At 46.4% G+C, this 17,178-nt stretch overlaps 1 pseudogene; it reads left to right on the top strand.

Moving 5' to 3' along the window:
• LOC124046349 overlaps positions 1-14,566 on the top strand; it is a 228,665-nt pseudogene extending 214,099 nt beyond the window's left edge.
• Positions 14,567-17,178: the final 2,612 nt, after the last annotated feature.

Genomic DNA, 17,178 nt, shown 5'->3' with positions numbered 1-17,178 from the left:
CTAACACTCACCACGGGGCTCTCTCCCTCTCTCTGTGTATGTTACAGGATGGCTACAGTGGATCCCAGTGTGTCTCCCAGCCCACCACCCCTGGTGCCATGCCTGTCCCCTCTCCCCTGTCCCCCAGCCCAGCCAGCCTGTCCTCCTACCATGGGGATGACAGTGACAGCATCAGCAGCCCCGTCTGGCCAAAGACTCCCTCCAGCCCTGTATGTGACACTCTTCCTTTACATTCCAACCAATATCTTCCAGTGTTTTATTTGTTGTGGTTTTTTATCTTCAGTATGATTACTGGTGTGAGTAGTTGTGCCAGTTTGCAAGGTTGGAGCTAATTCCATATATCTCTTCATCTCTTCCGAACTCAGAAGCCCAACTCGTCCACCATGACTAACGAGCAAATCACACGTATGTATGATATGGGTGGGGAGCCGGAGAGGCGTGGCTGGGTGGACCGCTACCTGTCCTTTATGGAGGAGAGGGGTACACCTGTTCCCCACCTCCCTGCCGTGGGCAAGAAGCCCCTGGACCTCTACAGACTGTACATGGTGGTCAAGGAGATAGGGGGCCTGGCCATGGTGAGAGACAACCACTGAGTTCAGGACTGATAGACACTGCGAAGTGTTTTTCTCATGTGTTGCAGGACAGAAATAATGTTGCGCTATACACTTTTGATGTGTTTGATTAGACTCGTCAACATCACTTATCTGGTTGTCGCTTTGAAGTGGGACAAAGCAACTGGTTAGCAGTTACAAGCCAGGGTACATACAGCGGACTAACATGCCATTGTATTAATGCTCTGTCTCCTGTCTCCTGTCTCTTGTCTCCCCATCCCCCCTCTCCTCCCTACCATCCTCTCCCCTCCAGGTGAACAAGAACAAGAAGTGGCGAGAGCTGTCCACTAGTCTGAGTGTTGGTACCTCCAGTAGCTCCGCCAGCTCTCTGAAGAAGCAGTACATCCAGTACCTGTTTGCCTATGAGTGTAAGGTGGAGCGGGGAGAGGACCAGCCGGCTGACAGCAACACTGGGACTGGGGGGGACAACAGGAAGCAGGCCAAGTTGCAGCCGCCCTCTCCTGGTAATGACCGGTACTTATGATGACGATGACGGTGGTGGTGGGGGTGATAATGATGTTGTGTAGACTCATTTTGGCATGTATTTGGAAGATTGAGACTTTTCATGCAAACAGTGTGTACGGACGTCATGTAAAGGTTTGTGTGCCTTTTCGTGGACTGATAATGTGTCTTGCAAGAAAAGAAAAACAAGGTTCCCTGAGGTCCCCTTGATATTATCACCAGTTATAATACCTCTAGATATATGGCTGGATTTGATTACAGCATTAGAAAGGTTAAGTAATAGGTAATAGGTAATGCTACTACGCTATTTATAAGACAAAAGTATTTGTTTTTTGCATGTTGTCCCTGACACTGTGTTTCTAAGCACAGTTACTGCGCTCAGCTAAGGAGAGAGAGCTGGAGTGTAAAGGTTGCGCCTCTAATTCAGAGCGTTGATGAGAAAAGGGACCCTGACTTTTAAATAGAACACCAGCGCCTCACCCGCGTGAGTCACACCAGATTGCTTTTGCTAAGAGGGTGGAGAAGAGCACCTGCCTTCACCACACAAGCGCACCACACCCACGCAGATGTAAAGGACATTACACTGCTTGCGTAGTGAGTGCCACTTCATTCTGATTCGGCCAACACTGAGGCTCAAACCCAGGACCTTGTCTTTTTCTAGCACACATGACCGCCCTCCCAAAGTGTCTTTCCAGTCCCGCCACGTGAAAAGCTAGCTATACGGTGGCGCAAGTGGGGACTCTTCGGGCTGAGGTGTAAGTTTCACACATCCCCATGTGTTACACAGACACACACCTACTCTTGCATATGTCTGCATCCCAGCCTCTTAGCCACTTGATGGAGACATAACCTTCTGATATGAATATTTACCTTCATTTTGAGCCAGGTCAATGCGTCTACACTGAACCAAAATAGAAACGCAACATGAAACAATTTCTAAGCTTTTACTGAGTTACAGTTCATATAAGGATTTAAATAAATGTATTAAGGCCCTAATCTATGGATTTCACATGACTGGGAAAACAGATATGCATCTGTTGGTTACAGATGCACTACATGACCAAAAGTATATGGACACCTGCTCGTTGAACATCTCATTCCAAAATCATGGGCATTAATATGGAGTTGGTCCCTCCTTTGCTGCTATAACAGGCTCCACTCTTCTGGGAATGCTTTCCACTAGATGTTGGAACCTTGCTGCGGGTTGATCAGGCTGTTGATTGTGGCCTGTGGAATGTTGTCGCACTCATTGGTTGTGTGAAGTTGATGTATATTTGTGGGAACTGGAACACACTGTCATACGCGTCAATACGGAGCATCCCAAACATGCTCAATGGGTGACATGTCTGGTGAGTATGCAGACCATAGAAGAACTGGGATATTTTCAGCTTCCTGGAATTTTGTACAGATCCTTGCGACATGGGGCTGTGCAACATGAAATGGCACGACAATGGGCTTCAGGATCTCGTCACGGTATCTCTGTGCATTCAAATTGCCATCAATAAAATGCAATTGAGTTTGTTGTCCGTAGCTTATGCCTGCCCATACCATAACCCCACTGCCACCATGGGGCTGTATGTACACAACATTGACATCAGTAAACCGTGCGCCCACACAACGCCATACATGCTGTCTGCCATCTGCCTGGTACTGTTGAAACCGGAATTCATCCGTGAAGGGCACATTTCTCCAGCGTCCCAGTGGCCATCGAAGGTGAGCATTTTCCCACTGAAGTCAGTTACGACGCGTAACTGCAGTCAGGTCAAGACCCTGGTGAGGACGACGAGCACGCAGATGAGCTACCCTGAGACGGTTTCTTACAGTTTGTGCAGAAATTTTTCAGTTGTGCAATCCCAAAGTTTCCTTAGATGTCTGGGTGGCTGGTCTCAGACAATCCTGCAGATTAAGAAGCCGGATTTGGAGGTCCTGGGCTGGTGTGGTTACACGTGATGTGCGGTTGTGAGGCCGGTTGGACGTACTACCAAATTCTCTAAAACGATGTTGGATGCGGCTTATGGTAGAGAAAAGAACATTCAATTATCTGGCAACAGCTCCGGTGGACATTCTTGCCGTCAGCATGCCAATTGCACACCCCCTCAAAACTTGAGACATCTGTGGTATTGCTTTGTGTGACAAAACTACACATTTTAGAGTGGCCTTTTATTGTGCCCAGCACAAGGTGCACCTGTGATATGATATTAATCAGCTTCATGATATGCCACACCTGTCAGGTGGATGGATTATCTTGTCAAAAGAGAAACGCTCACTAACATTTGTGCAAATCATTTGAGAGAAATATGTTTTTTGTGCATATGAATGATTTCTAGGATCTTTCATTTCAGTTCATAAAACATGGTACCAAAACTTTAAGTGTTACGTTTATATTTTTGCTCAGCATATTTAATGGAAGTAGAACAGACACTGAAATTGAATAAAATATTTATCAGTTTTATATCACACAATTTCGAATCTGAAATCTTTTGGACAGAGCAATGTTGAGGGACTCCTATTTGAGTCAGAAAAGGATACGCATATGATAGGTAATATGTACAAAACCTTGCAGAGATCCTATCCAACTGACAATCTCTTAGAAAAAAATATAAACTATTGAAACCAAGACTTAAAAAGAACTGATATTGTCACAAGATGGAGCATAACTAACAAAATGACAGTTAATTAAAGTTAACTTAATCCAGTATAAACTAATGTACTGAATTTATTATTGATTCACTAATGAATGCATTCTGGGAGTGCTATTACGTCCAAAAGTGGTGAGATACCAATGGGTTGGACTCATTTGAAAAAATGTTGAAAAAATGAGGGCTTCAGAGAGAAACAATTATAGCACAATTTAAAGCCATATATATATATTCTAAAATCTGCAGAAAAACAACATTTTCCCACCTGAGATGTGTTACCTTCAAATTGACATGATGCGGTTAAAAGGCTTTGTGAGATGAAGTAGAGCACAAAAAATGTACTTTTTCGCTTAAGTTTTCATGTACCGCATAAAAATCTAAAGTTCATTGCGCTTCTATTGTATTTTGAACTCTACGGATAGTTCTGTCACAAACTGTTGTGATAAATGGCACACGTGCCGACTCTGGTCCTGGTATGTGTACTTTAGCCAACAGCTAGCAGATACAGTGCGGGTGGACTAGTCTACATGATGAGGTTATTATGGATATGATCACATTTTATTGGTCACATACACATATTTAGCAGATGTTATTGCGGGTGTAGCGAAACGCTTGTGTTCCTAGCTCCAGCAGTACAGTAGTATCTAACAATTCATAACAATACACACATCTAAAAGTAAAAGAATGGAACTAAGAAATATATCAATATTAGGGCGAGCAATGTCTGAGTGGTATTGACTAAAACACAGTAGAATACAGTTTATACAGTTGAAGTCGGAAGTTTACATACACCTTAGCCAAATACATTTAAACTCAGGTTTTCACAATTCCTGACATTTAATATGAGTAAAAATTCCCTGTCTTAGGTCAGTTAGGATCACCATTTTATTTTAAGAATATGAAATGTCAGGATAATAGTAGAGAATGATTTATTTCAGCTTTGATTTATTTCATCACATTCCCAGTGGGTCAGAAGTTTTCATACACTCAATTAGTATTTGATAGCAACGCCTTTCAATTGTTTAACTTGGGTCAAACGTTTTTGGTAGCCTTCCACAAGCTTCCCACAATAAGTTGGGTGGATTTTGGCCCATTCCTCCTGACAGAGCTTTTGTAACTGAGTCAGGTTTGTAGGCCTCCTTGCTGCTTGGCCCCATGGTGTTTATACTTGCGTACTATTGTTTGTACAGATGAACGTGGCACCTTCAGGCGTTTGGAAACTGCTCCCAAGGATGAACCAGACTAACCTTAACCAGGTCTACAATTTATTTTCTAAGGCCTTGGCTGATTTCTTTTGATTTTCCCATGATGTCAAGCAAAGAGGCACTGAGTTTGAAGATAGGCTTTGTAATACATCCACAGGTACACTTCCATCCAATTGACTCAAATTATGCCAATTAGCCTATCAGAAGCTTCTAAAGCCATGACATAATTTTCTGGAATTTTCCAAGCTGTTTAAAGGCACAGTCGACTTAGTGTATGTAAACTTCTGACTTACTGGAATTGTGATACAGTGAATTATAAGTTAAATAAACTGTCTGTAAACAATTGTTGGGTAAATTACTTGTGTCATGCACAAAGTAGATGTCCTAACAGACTTGCCAAAAGTATAGTTTGTTAACAAGAAATTTGTGGAGGGGTAGAAAATGAGTTTTATTGACTCCAACCTAAGTATTTGTAAACTTCCGACTTGAACTGTTCATATGAAATAAGTAAAACAGTATGTAAACACAATTAAAGTGACTAGTGATTCCATGTCTATGTATATGGGGCAGCAGCCTCTAAGATGCAGGGTTGAGTAACCGGGTGGTAACCGGGTGGTAGCCGGCTAGTGATGGCTATTTAACAGTCTGATGACCTTGAGATAGAAGCTGTTTTTCAGTCTCTTGGTCCCAGCTTTTAATTTTTTTTAAAACTTCAAACAGCTGAAAATACAATATTTTGGTTATGATAAATATATTTCACAGCTGTTTAGATAGTTCAATGATTATGATTGGTTGAAGTGGACAGAGAATAGTCTCCATACTTTGCTCTAACACAGGAGAGAACTCATATTGCCCTGTATATCTGTCTGTCTGTCTCTTGACACCCACTCATCCACTCTGCTGCTCCCAGGTGCCTGCTTGGCTGGCTGCTTCACTGACTCACGCTATATATAGCTGACGGCTAGGTGATGATGTTCCAGAGAGCTGTTGAGCAGCCAAGATGGGAGGGGGGGGGGGGATTTCCCCTGAGAATGATTAATGAGGGTGGAGTCATGGATATAAACAACGCTGACCTCCAGTCAACCTCTATTCACACTCACACGAAGTCTATGAGCCAGCGCTTTCTGTCTTATGTCATCCACCTCTACACACCTACACACTAACACACATCTCTCCCTCTAAATGTAGAGTAGAGGGCACTTGAGTTCACGCTCTGTAAATGTCCCCTCCCGCCCACTCTCCCTCCTAGTGTTGCCCTGCCTGTCTGTCTGCCTGCCTCCCAGTGTTTTTCTGTCTGCCAGCCTGTCTGTCTGCCTGTCTACCAGCTGGGATGGGAATGCTGCTAAAAGCTTTACCTGCAGTGGGCTAAATCAGTGTCACACATAGTGTTGCTTGGTAGTCTTAAACAAATCTACTTTGATACAAAAGTAGACATCTCACACACATGGTTATGGGCTTAAAAAGAAGACACATGTCAGATATAGAGTGCACTTTTATATCACAGAAGACTGAAATATAACAAAAACCATTTGACATAGGAACACCAATTAATTATGAAATGATGAAGAATATGAATAACATCCCATAAGGCCACGTGAGTGCAGGAAAGGGCTACCCGCCAGTAACCCCTGGTTCCAGTGTTTACGTTCTGAGTTGCTCCACGTGTGTGTTTGGCCCCTGTCTATGGAGCTGTGGGGATATTCTGGGAAGAAGAAAATCCCAAAGAAGCTCCCCTTCTATGCACTCTCTCCCTTTCTCCCTCTCTGCTCCTCAATCCCTCGCTCCTTCTCTCCCAGCCCCACTGCAAGCAAAGCCCTCGGCTCAACCATCCGTCTAACTCCCCCTCCTTTCCGCTCTCTCTCTAATCTGATGTGGCGGCAGGGGGTATTGTTGAATAATTCAGAAGTAGTATGAATTTTTAAAGCCATTCTTTATTCCTGTTGGAGGCGTGCAGTGCAGAGAAAGGCCATGGAGGCCTGTTTCAGAGGAGCGGTTTTACTAAACGCTCATTAGGATTCACAGAACCAGCCTCTCTTATCTACTAAAACTAGCCATCATGTTTTCCTTCATTCCTACTTGTACGCCTTTCACTACTTTAGCTTTGTAGGGTTTTCATGTGTAATGTGGCGTGGCATTACATAATTTCTTGTGTTGTTACAGACCTTCAATAATTTCATATTCCCATGCACTGAAAAATTCATAGCCATGGCTTCATATGATTTATGCATCATATGGTATGATACTAGCTTCATATCATGTTAGCAACTTAACCCCTATTTGGAGTGAAGTGCAGTATGGTTGGGCCACTGGTACGGTAATCTCTCCCTGATATACCGTAGGGAGTGCACAATACGGTGAGCCTGGCCCCTACAGACACCCCCCTTCTATGTTAACTACGGCTGTGCTCCCAGGCGTACCCTCCTAATGAACCCCTCACCGAGTTCACCCTGCCAAAAATGAAAAACAATCTTCAGAAAGCTGCCAAATAAAGCTCTCCACAGCGACTGCTGCGAGTTCCGCACCATTCTCTCCAATGAGCAATTCCCACAGAGAGGGCTTCGCTTCCTCCTGTTTCCCTGTCTTCTTCCTCCTCCTCATCCCCTCCTTCTTCTCCTCCTCCTCTTCGGCCCCTTCGTAGCAGTCCCTGCGTTCCCCCTCTACTCTTGGCAGGCAGGCACTAGGCTAGTGTTATTGCTGCCCCCGTGATGGGAGTTTGTGGTTGTTAGTGAGATAGGCCCCAGCGGGCCCTCTGATAGGCTAAGAGGATTTGGGGGAGCTGGCCCCCCTGCCTGGCATCACATATATCACCCCTGTCAATGGCTGTGCTGTGGCCTGGCGTTCTGTCAGAGGGCCACCCCGCTTGCTACAGGTTAACATGGGGGAAATAGGAGAGGCCATCTTTCCAGGTATCTGAACCGACTTCATTTAGAGAGGTTTTGGCCTCGGAACTCCCTCAGAACCCCCCCCCATTTCCCCCACCCCCGCCCGTTCCTCGGCCCTCTCTCTAAATCTGCCTGGTCTCTATGAGGATTAAAGAGGCTTGGCGAGTTGCCATAGGCTGGCAGTGTGAGAGTGCTACTCACTCAATACTGTTTCAATGCACTCCACAGGAGATTCCCTATTCATTTATAACCATCTCTCTCTCCCTCTCTATCGAACAGCTAACTCAGGGTCCCTGCAGGGCCCCCAGACCCCCCAGTCGTCAGGCAGCAGCACCATGGCAGAGATGTCAGGTGACCTGAAACCCCCCACCCCAGCCTCAACCCCCCAGGGCCAGGTCACCCCCATCCCAGCCAGCAGGTATGCCATGACCCATCATTCAGGCACTCTCACTGCTTCATATCATGTTAGCAACTTAACCCCTATTTGTAGTGAAGGTTGGGAGTGAAGTGAGTATACATACTGTACCTCAGTATCTCAGTACGTATGTGAAATTGTCTAGGTCCTTAACTTTTGACTTCCTGTCCCTCTGTCTCCAGGAACAGTGTGGTCAGTGTGCAGGACCCGTTCTCTGAGGTGAGCGACCCGGTCTTCCAGAAGCGTAACTCCCTCCCCCCGGGGGGCCCTGGGGGACCGTACCAGCAGGGGGTCAACATGCCCCCTGACGTGATGATGAGGATGCAGTACGAGAAGGACCCCTTCGCTGGCATGAGGAAGGGTGAGTAGACCCAGGCACTGGCACAGACGTACACAGCAATAAGCTGATGAGTTGTACAGACATGGCAGACGCAGAGCGTTGTCCTGTAACTGGAATATAAAGGCTGTTTTTCACATGAGATTTGCCTTTATGGCATTTATGAGTCCCTCTCTGTTGTCTTAGAGTGTCTCTTGTCCCAACTTCATCTTTGTTTTTTCCCCCCCTACATTTCCACCCGTCTTTCCGAGCAACACCTGTTTTTACCTGTTTTCATTATCTGGTCTCTCACCTTTGAGAACCGAGGATGGTTAGAGTTTGAAAGCTGGCATCTGAAAAAAAGTTGTGAGTGAATGACAAAGCTTGGTTAGCATCACAGCCCATTGCGGGGTCTCCTGATCGTGCTGATGATTATTAGTAGGAGACTAGTGCCACCTAGTGGATGAACCATTACACCAGCAACACTATACACTGTGTTTCCAGCATTCTATCCATTCATACTGTGTTCATCTGGTCTCTCTCCACAGTGGCAGGAGGGGATTCCTACATGCCAGGCCAGATGCCCAGCGGTGGCATGCAGGAGATGTATGGCAGGCCTCCATCAGGCATGGGCCAGCGTTCCCAGTACCCATACGGACCAGGCTACGACAGGAGGTAAGCATAGGGGCACTAGACACCTGAACTGATCAGCCATAGATTAGAAACCAATGTTGCCTGGTTTATGTTTTCATGCAAACTGACGGCTTGTCTGTCTGTCTTTCAGACCAGACCATGTGATAGGGATGGAGGGGAGCATGGGCACCCCCGGGAGCCAGAGCAACATGGGACCTTCCAACAGCGAGGGCAGCATATACTCTCCCAACAGATACCCCTCCCAGCTTAGGTGAGGAGCACGTCTTCAAAATGGAACTGAATAAATTATATTTCTAACAGAGGGAAGTTTCCTCTCTTTTTATAATTGAATGATCACTTCCTTCTGTTATTTCCTATAGACATGAGGGTTACGGGCAGCAGTACCCTGGCATGTCATATGGAATGCACCCCTCAGGGATGTACCCACAACAACAGGTGAGAGACAGACACTAAGGAGCTAATTGATCTGGCCTCATGATGCAGGTGTAGCAGAGTATAGTTGAATAATTGGTTTAGTGTTGAATAAAAGCATCACCTTGATATCTTCTGCTTCTCCACAGGGTTACAAGCGCCCCATGGAGGGCATGTACGGCCCCCCAGGCAAGAGGCACGAGGGGGAGATGTACGGCCCCCCAGGCAAGAGGCACGAGGGGGAGATGTACGGCCCTCCAGGCAAGAGGCACGAGGGGGAGATGTACGGCCCCCCAGGCAAGAGGCACGAAGGGGAGATGTACGGCCCCCCAGGCAAGAGGCACGAGGGGGAGATGTATACCATGCAGTACGGCAGCCAGCAGCCTGACATGTACAACCAGTACAGCACTGGTTATTCTGGTCCTGAGAGGAGGCCCATGCAGGGCCAGTTCCCTTACCCCTCCCCCTACAGCCGAGAGCGCATGCAGGCCTCTGGCCAGGGGCAGCACCCCCAGCAACCCATGGGTCCCCAGATGATGGCCGGGGGGCCACCCTCCAACAACGGAGTGGAAGGACCCCAGGGGCCCAACATGTGGCCCTCCAGGACAGACATGGGTTATCCCTACTCTAACAGACAGGGGGCACCCTCCCAGGTACCGTCATACGGTCCTTTGGGGAGAGGAGAGGATATGGAGGGCCGACCCATCCAAGATGGTCAGTGGCTCGGGCATGGAGGCCATCGCCAGTCCTCCTACATGTCAGGTGGTATGACACCTATGTCCTCTCGCCAGCCTCCCTCTGCCTACCAGACCTCCCCCTCCATGGCCAACCACCTGCCCCGAGCACCCAGCCCCGGCTCCTTCCAGCGCTCCATGGAGGCACGGATGTCCCCCAACAAAGCTGCCTATATGGGCTCCATGAAGATGCCATGCAAACCGGGCATGCCCATGCCAGGGCAGGGTAATGGGCACCCAGGCCAGGTCCCACCTAACCTGCGGAGAGACCTCAACTACCCTCTAGGATCTGTAGAGGCCACCATGCCCCTTCTCAAGCCCCGCCGCAAAATTACCTCAAAGGACACTGGTAAGCGATTACCAAGTCCTTTTATTTGCTGTCATTGTCAAACCAGCACTGTTATTATCTTGATATCTGTGACAGGTATTACAATCCTGTCTCCTCTAACCCCTGTCCTCTCCACAGGAACCCCAGAGGCGTGGCGAGTGATGATGTCTCTGAAGTCAGGTCTGCTGGGTGAGAGTACCTGGGCCCTGGACACCGTCAACATCCTGCTGTATGATGACAGCACTGTGGCCTCCTTCACCCTCGCACAGGTAACTGGAGACCCTCTTTAATCTTCTCTTATTGTTGTCCTCAACCAATCCAGGACTGAGCCTTGAAGATAGTCTGAAAGGATTTACGTTTAGTAATGCTTGACAGTTCTCCACCCCAAAACAAACCAACACATCTTTATCAGATTACACTGTAAATATTAAAGGACGCTAAAGTGCTTTAAAACCGAAGCCCTAATGTCATTTATTATTTTGTTGTGTCTGCAGTTGCCTGGCTTCCTGGAGCTGATAGTGGAGTACTTCAGACGCTGTGTGATGGAGATCTTTGGCATCCTGGAGGAGTATGAGATAGGGACCATCGGCCAGAAGACCCTCCTGGGACCTGAAGCCTGTAACCAGGGGGAGGAGCTGACCTCTGAACCTGAGATGGACTGTGAGGCCAGCCAACCAGAGCCTGAGTCTGAACAGGAGGTGGAGAGGGGGGAGGTAGAGAAGGGGGAAGTAGAAAATGGGGAGGACAAACCTGCTGACATCACAGAGAAAATTACAGTGGAACTGATGTCACCCCCCAGTGCAACGGTACTAGCCCCTGAGGGAACGAAGGAGGAATCTGAAGCTGAAGTGAAGGTAAAGAAGGAAGAGGGGGAGAAAGAACAGGAGGGAGAGAAAGGGAAAGGGGAAAGAGAAAAGCCCACAGAGAGTAAGAATGTCCCAGCTGAAAGTAAGGAAGAGTATCCTAATCAGTCAGAGCCAAGGCCACAACAGGCCAGCAAGTACGACAAGTTGCCCATTAAGATCCTGCACAAAGAGGACCTGATTGAGGACATGACGGAGCAGCTGGCTCACGTGACAGAGTTCACTAGCGGACTGCTCCACTGGCAGGTAGGCGGGGGGGATTCCACGGCCCACATCCAGACCCACTTTGAGGGCAGGGGAGAGCAGCCTGACAGGACGGAGGGAGAGAGAGACGAATGTGCTATTCTGAATAAAGAACAGGAGACTGACTCGAGGACAGAGGAGAAGGGGAATCGTATCACCGCCACCATTGATGACATACTGTGTGCCCGGCTCGAGGCTCTGTCAGAGGGCCACCCCACCCACTCTGCCCCCACCTACCCATTCAGGCTGCACCAGGGTGGGGGCCACAAGCACATCACCCTGCTGGAGGACGAGCCCCACTGTTTGAACGAGGCTCCCCTCTCAGCAGCTTCTCCTTGGCAGGACTCCCTGGCCAAGCGCTGCCTCTGTGTGTCCAACATCCTCCGCAGCCTCTCCTTCATCCCTGGGAACGACTCAGACATGTCCCGTCACCCAGGCCTGGTACTGATCCTGGGCAGACTGCTGCTGCTCCACCACCGGCACCCAGAGAGGAAGAGGACGTCCCCTAGCTACCAGAGAGAGGAGGTGCAGGAGCGGGGCCTGGCCTGCAGTAAGGATGAGTGGTGGTGGGACTGTCTCACTGTACTCAGGGAGGACACCTTGGTCACTCTGGCTAACATCTCTGGCCAGCTGGACCTTTCCCTCTACCCAGAGACCATCTGCCTGCCCATCCTGGATGGTCTACTCCACTGGATGGTGTGTCCCTCTGCCGAGGCCCAGGACCCCTTCCCCTCGGCCGCCCCCCACTCCCCCCTAACCCCCCAGAGACTGGTGCTGGAGTGCCTGTGCAAGCTGAGCATCCAGGACAACAACGTGGACCTGCTGCTGGCCACGCCACCGTTCAGCCGCCAGGAGAAGCTGTATGCCACCTTGGTGCGCTACGTGGGTCAGCGTAAGAACCAGGTTTACCGCGAGATGGCTGTGGCCACTCTCTCCAACCTGGCACAGGGGGACTCCACGTCGGCACGCGCCATCGCAGTACAGAAAAGCAGCGTGGGTAACCTGATGGGCTTCCTGGAGGATGGGGTGAGCATGGCCCAGTACCAGCAGAACCCCCACAGCCTGCTGCACATGGCCCACCACCCCCCCATGGAGCCCCCCAGTGTTAACATGATGTGTCGGGCTGCAAAGGCTCTGCTGGCTATGGCCAAGGTAGAGGAGAACAGGCCAGAGTTTGTCTTGTATGAGGGCAGACTCCTGGACATCTCCATCTCCTCTGTGCTCAACCCGGGGGTAGCCAGCATTGTATGTGAAGTACTCTTTCAGTTTGTTAAAAAATTATGACAGGAGGATAGACAGGCCCGGAACCAAGAGATGGACAGAGAGACGATGAGATGAAAAAGTTATTCTGTGGTTTTATAGTTTTATTTAAATTAAATGGAAGAAAGTGTATATATATATATAAACTTTCTTCCATGTAATAAAAAAATAAAATAAAAATATATATAGCTCCTCTGCCCCAATTAACACTTTGGTTTTGGGATTTGAAAGATGATTTTAATACAAATATTTAATACCTGCTGTTGTTTAAATGTTGTATATTGTTTGAAGACTTTTGTTTGTACTTTTGTTTTGTTTAATCAAAGCTGGTGCCAGATTTTGGAGAGGATTCTTTCATTTAATTTTTCTCTTTCAAATGTTTTGGAATTTTATAAATGTTTAAATCTGTATGTATCATATATGGTTTGTTTTGTTAACGAAGCACAGATTTATTTAAATTGTGAGAGATATTGCACATAGAACTTTTCTTGCCACACAAAAAAAGGAACATTGATTTTACACAAACATGTAAATGTTTCCATCCTGGAGAAATTGTGCAATAGGACTAGCGCAAGTTGTCTGTTGAGGGCAACTAAAAGATGTGAATCTTTTTTAAACACTTGCAATATGTGATTTTGACCATGGGTAGGCAGTGTTGCATCAGCCAATCAAAAACATTTCAAACATTGTCCTAATTTTAACTGTCAAACGTTTGACTTGCTTCATTGTTGTCAATCATTACTACTACATCCGGGAGTCAATTTTGACAAAGGAACAGTATCTTAAGTACTTACATTTGTTTGATTTCCTTTTTAATCCATGTTGGCGCTATGTATGTGTGTATATACACATACACACACACACACACACACACACACACACACACACACACACACACACACACACACACACACACACACACACACACACACACACACACACACACACACACACACACACACACACACACACACACACACACACACACACACACACACACAGACTTATATACATTGGATACTCTTTTTTTCAGTTTTGGTTGATTCTCTACATTCACTATCCAAAAGAGTGTTATTACAAAGTGATGGAAGTCTCTGACTATTACAACAACTGCTTTTGTTATTGGTAAGATGTGTTATTGTCGTTATACATATTTTGTTATTGGGGTCAAATATTTGAACAGAGGTTGTGTCGGTCTCTGTGTGTATAAAGTTCCCGTTCTACGCATTGTAATATAGCTTCAAGCTGATCAAAACGATATTTGGTAATGAAATGTGGAAATGCCAGGGTCAGGGATAACTAGCTGAGGTTACAGAAGACTAGTCAACATATTTATTTTCTTTTATGTCCTTCATTCATGTAAATTGACATATTTTTAAGCCAATGTAGTTGAAAAATAAAACTCAGAAAAGAACCCACAACACACACAAGGTCGGACAACCCTTTTTTTTATCCCTTCTTACTCAATGACTACCTTTGATTAATAATACATCTTTATACTCTGTGTTCCCACGTGTTATGAATAAAAGGTACGCTGACTATTGCTAAGCGCCGGGAGAGTTGCAATTGTGTTCAGACAATCTTAGGATAATAAAACAAACATCAACAACTTACCATTAGAGTTTCTCAAATTGAAAATACAGGGAGACATATTACAATCACTGCTGTTCTTCTGAAGCCCACCTGTAAAGCAACACTGGAATCTGGCCTAACCTCATCATTTGAATGGTCTACACACTCCCCAGCCATGAGAAATGGGATGAAATGAAGTGAAGGGTTATAGAGGTAGGACTGCTCTACGTGTTTCAGGCCACGTTCTCCGTATATCCAGTATGCCTCCTCTAACTCAGGAATATTGTGACTGAGGACAAGGCTCCTGACTTCACCTCCATCATTCCTTGTGGACAACATCACTGATGTGTGTAGGGATCAGGTAAGCAAAACAGCCTGTACTTTGGACTTGTTCAATCTGATAGCACCCCTTACTACATATTGGATCTATTTACTCCAGTTTACCGTGCAGACAAGTCCGAATTGGACAGAGAAAATCTGTTTTTCGAGCTCAAATTTGTTGCTGAAATAAAGCACCTAGATATTGTTCAGAATTCAGAATTTGCCCTCTGGATGATGGTTGATGATCGTCTGTCTTCCTCATGACAGATAAAAATCTATTTTAAACCGCCTTAATAACTGCATTCCACTTCGGGTCTTTAGACTGACACGGACGGCAAGACACAGTCTTATGAGACGTCTTCGTTTCATTTTAGGTTTGATTTCAAAGGGGATTGTTACAAGGATTCTTCGGCGAGCGAAAATCGAGAAGCAGATAAGCACCCACGGTATATTCGTTGTATAGTAGTGCCTGTGAGGTACTTTGTGTACCTCAAACGTCCTTCCAATTCTCTAACTACCTGTCCTTTGGCAGTCTGTGTTGATTGATAGTGAGCAGATAGTCGTATTTGAATGAAACACTATGATTCAAAGCCCCATTTAGGATACCTTAGTTCAGAATGTAGAGCAGGGTTACAAAGATGTCAGAACATGGGTAGCTGTTCTGTAAATGTATTTTATTTGAGCTGTTTTCTTTCACTCAGGGCCCACCACAGCAGCAGGCCTCCCACATACTGCTTCTGAGTGGCTTAGTCACAGCTCTGACAGCCAGGCTAGATGTGGTGCCAGAGTTGCTGCTGGTCTGGCGGGCTCCCTCCCACCTCTTACCAATACTGGAGACGGGTGAATGAGTGTTGGGTGAAGGGAGTGTCTGACACTTTCAACATAACACAACGTGTCTGTGAACATTTGCATGTGTGTGGCTGTTGAATAGCTTGTGGGGGATAATCAGTCTATGAAATATAGATTCTTTGTATATTTAGTTGACTGAATGTGTGATCACTCTATCATCACATCCTCCCCTATTGATTATGTTTCACAACTCTGATACTGAATGGACTTGGTTGTGTCACCGACCATCCTCTTGTAAGACAATCTTCCCTGAGAAGATGTCCATATTGGCACGATGTGGGCCCAATGCAGTCTAAAATATTGGCTCCATGTAGGCTGCCGATGCGCCTTATTTATGAAATGTATTTATGAAACGTTGAATTCAATGCATAAATTGCAACATTTTCAAGCCTTAAAAGGTATTTAGGGAACGTGATACATTGTATCAGAAAGACAACCACGTTTTTACAATCATACATGTATATTTTAAAAGAGAGACACTTTGTCATATGTCACATGCACTTATTTAAGTGTTTTTAAAGACTTCATTGATAGTGTACAAGATTTTAAAAAATTGAGCTTCACAAAAGAGAACCCTTGAACTGGACTGACACGGTAATGGTTGCACACAAAATAACTGTGTACAAACCATGCCCCCATATATTAAAATGTCCCTGCCTCTCGCTGGGTTTGGTGTGGGCTAGCCTGTGTTGAGCTAGTTTAAGCTAGCCCGTGTTAGGCTGATGTGGGATTGGTGTGGGCAGGCCTGTGTTGGACTTGTGTGCTAGCCCGTGTTGGGCTGGTGTGTGTTTGCCCAGTGTTGGGTTGATGTGCGATTAGTGTAAGTTAGCCTGTGCTGGGCTAGCCCATGTTAGGCTAGTGTGGGCTTGGTATGGGATAGCCCGTGCCCACCGAATACCCACGTGGGGCCAATGAGGTCATGTTTGCTGGGTTATCCTGCCCTTAGTAATGTGTAACAGAAAATGTCCCTGGACAAAGGCCCAGCTACATTCTGAATCAGCCCCATTTTGTTCTTAGACAGTAAGAAAGGGATATCATATCGAGTAATTTTCTAAAACAAATCAAGCTTCAGCCACATGCCAGGACTTGCTGTGACTCCAGGATTTAAAGTCTGACCTCTTGGATTAAGGGTCAATAGAAAGCATTGAAAACATCCATCATTCGGCACAGATTAGGTTAAGTGTGAAAGTGCATGCAACAGCTTTATCCGCTACGTCAGTCTCATCATATACAAGTAATATGATGTAATCCACTACTATGAAAGCATTTTGGATTACAGCATCCATATGCTGTTAGATTGGAAATATGTTTTATGGCAATACCTCCTGAGACTGCTGCTCAATAGCCTGGTCGATGATGACAAGGATGATTCTGGCCCAGTGGGAGTGAGATTTGTGGAGAGAATAGACCCTT

This window comes from Oncorhynchus gorbuscha, linkage group LG10, assembly GCF_021184085.1.
Source record: "Oncorhynchus gorbuscha isolate QuinsamMale2020 ecotype Even-year linkage group LG10, OgorEven_v1.0, whole genome shotgun sequence".
Taxonomy (NCBI): domain Eukaryota; kingdom Metazoa; phylum Chordata; class Actinopteri; order Salmoniformes; family Salmonidae; genus Oncorhynchus; species Oncorhynchus gorbuscha.
The sequence above is the reverse complement of the archived record's forward strand: the minus strand, read 5'-3'. Positions and strand labels throughout refer to the sequence as shown.